We start from the raw sequence: 8189 nt of genomic DNA, 5'->3' as shown, positions 1-8189 counted from the left end.
AGAAACCTTGTCTCAAAAACACCCAACAAATATGAATTACCACTTATAAAATTATATAATTGAAGACAATCCTCTTGTCTCCACCAAATGCTGCATTGTAAGTGTGAACCACCACACTCAATGTATGGGTTCTGGAGGAGGAAGAGAGCTCTGTGCATGCTAGGCAAACTCTCTAACAACTCATCTATATACCCAGGCCTCTGAATTCTCACCTGTAAAATGGGAATGATAAATTTTGCCCTGCATAGGTGTTTAGTCCAGTATCTGGCTTATAGCCAATGATGCAGCTTTCAATTGTTAAGTTAGTATTGAATCAGTATAACACAGCACCTAATAGGAGAGGCTTTGGGCAGGCAAGATGGCTCAGGGAATACAGGCACTTGCTGCCAGGTCTGAACCTGAGTTCCATCCCCAGGACTCACAAAGTTGAAAGAACAGACTTCTGCAAGTTGACCTGAGACCTGCATACCTGTGTAGTGACACATAAATGCCTCCCCCAGAAATAAATAAAATCTTGAAATGTTTTTTTAAAGAAGGCTTTGGAATGATGTAGATCTGTGTTCCAGAACCAAATGTCATCACTTCTAAGCTGGGTGACCTTGGCCAGGTAAACCTACCTACCTCATCTTCCTCATCAGTGACCTTATCTATATTTTAGTATCTACCTGATAAGGTTGTTGTGTAGTCAAATGAGACCAAAGAAATGACCAATAAATGGTGACTCTCCTTGTTACTTCCCTGCCCCCTCCAAACCTATGAGTGACAAGCAGAATCCAGGGGTCCCAGAGGGTAGACCTACCACTGCAGGTGACCTCATTCCCAGAGCATGAGTATGAGTAGGAGCTGGTGTAGCCGGTGTTTCCGAGGGACTTGCAGCTTTCCATCGTCAGGACCTGAATGTAGCAATCTTGAAAAGTGTGGCAGCACCTGGAGAGAGGAAGGAACAGCTGAGGAAGGACTATGGACCTGGAGGAGGTCAGTACTCACTTTCAGTCTTTCTCAAGCATGTGAGTGCGACTTAAACATGATGTTCTGGAAAAAATTGTCCTGAAGCTTGAGAGTCTGTGTTTTCTATTAAGCATAGATTTATTGAAATTAACTTCTATGGAGTGTGGTGGTGTCTACCAATAATCCCAGTCCTTGGTATGCAGAGGCAGATGGATCTCTGAGTTCAAATCCAGCATGGTCTCCAGAAGGAATTCCAGGAAACCTAGGGCTACACAGAGAACCCCTGTCTGGAAACAAACAAAAATAATAAAGAAACTAAACAAAATATATCATGTCTAGTGAATTTGCATGTTTCTAATTTGTGTCTCAAGAGATGTCTGCTTGTGTCCTGTCCCCACCAACCCAGACACTCCAGTCTCCCACCAGATGGATCACTCACGTTTCTAACTCAGTCTCCACTAATTGTGAACTCTCGAAGGTACAGTAGAAGCCATAGATTTTTAATGGCGCCAAAGGATCATTCCCAGGGATGATGCACTTGATCATATCATTGAGCTGCCAAACAGCCCGACGGCCGATGCTGTGTGCGGTAGTGCCTGCTGCAAGAAATCACAGCACACTTGGTCAATCCCACTTCGCTTTAGACTAGGTGTCTGATTCCTGCCTGCTTGCTTCCTCCTGACTCCCAGCAGCTGCTGCATGGGAGACCAGCGAATAGAGCAGTGTGTGTATGTGTGTGTGTGTGTGTGTGTGTGTGTGTGTGTGTGTGTGTGTGTGTGGTGTGAGTACACATGCACAAGTGTGTGCAGGTGTGTCTTGGCTGAACACAGGTTCACAGGCATTCACTTGTTAACACTCATAAATGTCAGGCCATACAGGAGGAGGTGAGAAGACAGATTTAGGGAGGTGGTTTTCTCTATATACTATGTAGGTATTGCAGAGCAAACTGAAGTTACCTGTCTTGCACAGGAAGTTGTCTACCTATTAGAGATAGGAGTTGTCCTGTCACCCAGTCTAGCCTCAGACTCTGTAGGAACCCTCTGGTCTCAGCCTACCCAATGGTAGGATTATAAATGAACACCACTGTACCTGGCTTGGCTGACTCCCCAGGACTAAGTTCTATAGACATTGCCTTTTGCCTTGCTTGCCTGCTCATTTCTCACTATCAGGACAGACAGCCACCACACTGTGAGCTGCCCTGTGGTACCATGAGGAGCTGAGAACACTCTCCAGCCAGCAGTCAGGGACAAACTGACCTCTTAGTTCAAAAACCCAACAACCAAACCATCTCTTGAGTTTGAAAGCTGCCCCACCCCTCCTCAATACTAGGTGAAACCCCAGCCTTAGCCAGCAGTGGGATTCATCACAGTTCTAGCTGAGACCTTGACCCAGAGAAGCAGCCAGTACATGCTCATTGTTTTACACTGGAAGAACTAGAAGGAATTTTTTATATGGCCATGAACAGCTCATAGACAAGGATAATGGCCAGATCATCATTGTAATGCCCATATTTGGTCAAAAAACTGATCATCAGCTGAGGAATAGGTAAGTGACCAGGATTCAGTATGCAGTGGCATACTTGGTCACCATTCAAATGAAGGAGAAACCAGGTACAGTGGAACACATATATTATAATCCCATCACTCTGGAGGCTGAGGAAGGTGAATATCTGAGTTCAAAGCCAGGATGGTCTGCAGAGTGAATTCCAGTCAGCCATCCCTATTCAAAGAAACACAATCATGTAAAATGCCAGGGGGGGGGAAAGAATTGCAACCCTGTGGGAGCCCAGTTTCAGGTTCCTAGTGGCTTTACTCAGCAGGTCTGATAGAGAGGATGATTGGACCTAGGGCCTGAGTGCAGGTGTCTGAGAGGGTCTGCACTTGGCTGTACTGGTGGGAAGGTTTTTGCTCCACCCCCATGGCATTTCTATAAATACCTTAGGGCAGAGACAGTCAGGGCCCATCGAAATAGGTTCCAGGCCCTCTCGAGGCTGTCCTGTATTTTCTATCTGTTTAGCTCTACTCTCCAAGTCCTTCTAGTAGTTCTTGGTGCTCTCACTCAAGAAAACTCTGGGGAGCTGTGGGGTTGGTGGGTAAACGACCCACAGAATGGTGCCATGAACAGGGACTAAAGACAAAGGAATCGGACTAAACAAAAAAGGGAAACAATAATAGTTTTACACGGAGTTTTTGGCAAAAGTATTGAGTTATGTCCTGCCGGGGGGAAAAGGGACATGTCCAGAGTTGCAGTGCACTATATATATATTAATAAGGGATTAAAGGCGTGCGCCACCACCGCCCGGCTAATGAACCTACTTTTAAAGAACAACTTGTTTAAAATGTTTTACATTGGTATAGATTTTAGTTTATGTTTAAAATGTTTTACATTGGTATAAATTTTAGTTTATTGATACAAACTTAAAGTTAATTTTGTTATACTGTATATATATATATATATATATATATATATATATATATATATATATATATATATATTCTTGTTTGAGGTATTATGTTTATGTAACTCATTTAAAATTGTAATGGATAATTAAAAATAGATTAATAATTAGTCATCTATGATAATCATATTTGTAGCCATGTTAGTTAAGTCTTCTAGATATACATAAATATATTTCAGATAGATAGGTAATCTTCAAACACTTCATAGACCTAGAGAATATGGCATTTAAATAACTTAGAATTCTGTTGACATGAGACACAATTGCTCCTGGCTGCACCAATTTGATCCCGAGAGAATGTTGGGCTTCTAAGACATTTCCATTTGGAAGTTTGTCTTCTTGGCACAAAATGGCCTACTGGGCAAAGAACTGCCCTTGCCTTGATGGCTGACAGTACAAATGCAATGCTGTCCTTTCTGGACAAGCGGGACACAAGGAAAGTGACCACTGTACTCTGCCAAGACAGGGAAAGATGGTCTTTCAGAAATCCTGCTTCTGAAAATGGTCTGTCAGATACTCTAGGCCTGTAGCCAATTTGAATGCACCAACAATGCTGAGAAACATTAGGTGACTGTCCAGGCTGCCAGCTGTCTTGGTCTACTCTTGCAAGATTCCCGAAAGTTGCTTGCATCCATCTACCATTTCTCAGGTACCATTATGTTCCTTCTCAGGTCTTTGATGTGGTTGAAGACTAGATAGTCGTAATTTCCTCAGTTATGATAAAAGATAAGTTAGCTATAAAACCTGAAACTCACAAATATAAGATAGATAGGACATCTTCTTTAATATTGTAACTATAATTCTTGCTCGGTAATTGTTTTGTTATATGTAATTTTACCATGTTAAAGTTAAAACCTTCCTTTTTAAAAAAAGAAGAAAGGGGAAGTGCTGTGGATATCACTCTATATAAATAAAACACTGATGGCAATGACCAGGCAGGAAGTATAGGCGGGACAAAGAGAGAGGAGAATTGGGAAAACAGGAAGAAGGAAGAGAGACACTGTAGCCACCGCCAGGACAAACAGCATGTAGAGACTCTGGTAAGCCACCAGCCACGTGGCAAGGTATAGATTTATAAAAATGGGTTAATTTAAGATAAAAGAACAGTTAGCAAGAAGCCTGCCACAGCCATACAGTTTATAAGTGATATAAGTGTCTGAGTGATTATTTTATATGTGGATTGTGGGACTGCGGGGCTTGGGGAACCTGGAGAGAAGCTCTCCAGCAACACAGGGGTTTTATCCTGGAGGGAAAAGAAAAAAAACGGACAGGAAGGATATCTGATGCTGCAGTGCAAAAATCTCCTCTATCAAGATTTCTGTCTTCTATCTCTTTCTTAATTTCTATCTGTGAAAAATAAGTATAAAGCATAGTGTAGTAATATACTAAAAAAACTTAGAAGTGTAAAAGCCTGTAGAAAAAAATATTTAAGATAAGTTAGGCAACTAGACAGAAAAACTCTTTAATTTTCTAACTTTGGGGCTATGAACGCAAACTGGGGAAAAAATATTTCTTTGAGCTTTATGAGTAGTTAAAAAAGTTCTTCTTTGAGCTTATTGGGCAGAAAAAAGTTTCCTATGGAAGGTTTAGGCCTGGGACAGCTGAAATACTAAGAAGCAAGAGAAAATGATTTCTCCCTGAGGCAAAAATGCAGGTGTAAGAAGCCAAAAAGTTTAAAGTTCAGAGGTTTGCGGAAAAGTTGGTCTTTCTCTTTCTTGAGAAAAAAAAATCTTTCTCTTAAACTAAAAAGTTTTTCTTGGAAAATTTGAAGGGAAAAAATCTCTAAAAACCCTTATCTTTCTCACATTAAAAGCTCTCTTTAGTTTTGTGCATGGTGACAGATATGGATCTATTTGCAGCCTTCTACACGTTGATATCCAGTTATGCCAGCACCATTTGTTGAAGATGCTTTCTTTTTTCCATTGTACACTTTTGGCTTCTTTGTCAAAAATTATATGTTCATAGGTGTGTGGGTTAATGTCAGGGTCTTCAATTCGATAGCATTGGTCCACATGTCGGTTTTTATGCCAATACCAAAGGATACAGTCAACAAGGCAAAGCAACAGCCTACAGAATGGGAAAAGATCTTCACCAACTCCACATCTGACAGAGGACTGATATCCAGAATATATAAGGAACTCAAGAAATTAGACATCAAAACGACCAACAGTCCAATTAAGAAATGGGCTATAGAACTAAACAGAGAATTCTCAATAGAGGAAATTCAAATGGCTCAAAGACATTTAAGGAATTGCTCAACATCCCTAATCATCAGGGAAATGCAAATCAAAACAACTCTGAGATACCACCTTACACCTGTCAGAATGGCTAAGATCAATAACAATGAAGACACTTTATGCTGGAGAGGATGTAGAACTAGGGGAATTCTCCTCCACTGCTGGTGGGAATGCAAGCTTGTACAACCACTTTGGAAATCAATATGGTGCTTTCTTAGAAAATTGGGAATCAATCTCCCCCAAGATCCAGCTATACCACTCTTGGGCATATACCCAAGAAATGCTCAATCATACCACAAGAGCACTTGCTCAGCTATGTTCATATCAGCATTGTTTGTAATAGCCAAAACCTTGAAACAACCTAGATGCCCTTCAACTGAAAAATGGATAAATAAATTGTGGCACATATACACAATGGAATACTACTCAGCAGAGAAAAAAATGACATCATGAGGTTTGCAGGCAAATGGATGGATCTAGAAAAAAAATCATCCTGAGTGAGGTAACCCGGACTCAGAAAGACAAATATGGTATGTACTCACTCATAGGAGGATACTAGATGTGGAACAAGGATGACTGGACTGCTACTCACAACACCAGGGAGTCTACCTGGAAAACAGACCCCCAAGAAAGACATGAGGATCGCCCAATGATGGAGAAGTGGCTGAGATCTACATGAACAACCTGGACATGAGTGGGAGCAATGAAGGGCGAGGGTCGAGGGAAAGAGATTGGGAGAACCCACCTGGATCAAGAACAGAGAGGGAGAACAAGGAATAGGAGACCATGGTAAATGAAGACCACATCAGAAAAGGAAGAAACAAAGTGCTAGAGAGGCCCACAGAAATCCACAAAGATACCTCCACAAAAGACTGCTGGCAATGGCCGAGAGACAGCGGGGACTGACCTACTCTGGTGATGGGAAGACCAAACACCCTAATAGTTGTGCCAGAAACCCCATCCAAGAACTGAGGAATCTGGATGCAGACATCCACGGCTAGGCCCCGGGTGGAGCGCCGGGAGTCTAATTAGCAAGAAAGAGGAGGGTTTATATGAATGAGAATTGATGAAACCAAGGTTGGATAAAGCACAGGGACAAATAGCCAAATGAATGGAAACACATGAACTATGAACCAAAGGCTGAGGGGCCCCCAACTGGATCAGGCCCTCTGAATAGGTGAGACAGTTGATTGGCTTGATCTGTTTGGGAGGCATCTAGGCAGTGGCACCAGGTCCTGGGCACATTGCATGAGTTAGCTGTTTGAAACCTGGGACTTATGCAGGGACGCTTGGCTCAATCTGGGAGGAGGGGACTGGACCTGCCTGGACTGAGTCTATCAGGCCTCTTGGGGGAGGCCTTGCTCTGGAGGACATGGAAATGGGGATGGGCTGGGGGGAAGGGGAGGGGGGGTAGGAAGTGGGAGAACAAGGGAATCTGTGGCTGTGATGTAGAACTGAATAGTATTGTAAAATAAAATAAAATAATATATATATATTATATATATATATAAGCTCTCTTTAAAAAACTTTAATTAAAGCCATTCAGAACTTTCTCAGACAGACATATTAGAATCACCTGTGATGCGCTCTAAGGGAATACAAAAAACCCCCTCAGACTAGCAAAATCTCTTTAAGCTTTAAAAATCCTCCCTGCAATGAGGGAGGCAGGGCTTGGGTCCCCAAATCCTCTCTTGTAGGCTCTGTCTCTTCAAGCTAGTAAAAGGCAGCAGAGGGTCAGAGTCCCCAGCGGGAATGCTTGGGAGAGTGTACGTGAAGAGCCATAAAGAGCCCAATAGGGCAGGAAACTTTATGTGGAAAAGGCAAAACAGACAAGACTTTTCAGTTACAGCTGAGCTGAGGCATCAAGGGTTTTGTTTCCGAGTGAGCACTTGTCAGAATGAAAGGGTGCTCCTGATTGCGCTAACACCAAGATCCCCTGAGGCAATGAGCTGAAACTCTGGGTTAAGTGTTGGATCCTCACTTCTGCCCAACAACCGAGAGGCAACTGGCCGACATCTGTGAGTTGTAGTGCATTCCAGGAATACTAGAGTTCCTGCAGTTGTGAACAACTTCCTGGAGCATGGAGCTGAGGCAGGAAGGTGCAGGACCCAGGGGAAGATCACTAATGAACAAGCAAAGCTAAAAGCCTGTGGGAAAGGTACAGTAGCCCGCTTTCCTGTAAATCCCAGGTTGTTAGGTGGGGCAACGCAGTATCCACAGCTGCAAAAAGAAATCTCTCTGAAGATAGCTTTGCTGTCAGACAAACAACCTTTCTGGGAGAGCAGGAAAGCAGAACTGTGTCTGCAGTTGGGCTGCCGAATCAGGAACACTGACTCGGGAAGGAGCCCAGCCAGGGCAGAACTGAGAACTAACAAGGAGTAAAGTCTTTTCTATCAGAAAGCCTCTTTTTGAGGAAAGCTTTGTTTTGACTGCCTCCCAATGAGGTGAGGGAGTGTAGCATGAGGGGTTAATTGCCTCTCAGTCCATGAGCTCTCACTGAGAGTGCTGGGACAAAGGGAAGCATCCACTAGGGAGATGGGCCAGGT

Source organism: Peromyscus maniculatus, chromosome 23 (genome assembly GCF_049852395.1).
Source record: "Peromyscus maniculatus bairdii isolate BWxNUB_F1_BW_parent chromosome 23, HU_Pman_BW_mat_3.1, whole genome shotgun sequence".
NCBI lineage: Eukaryota > Metazoa > Chordata > Mammalia > Rodentia > Cricetidae > Peromyscus > Peromyscus maniculatus.
Note: the sequence above shows the minus strand (reverse complement) of the source record.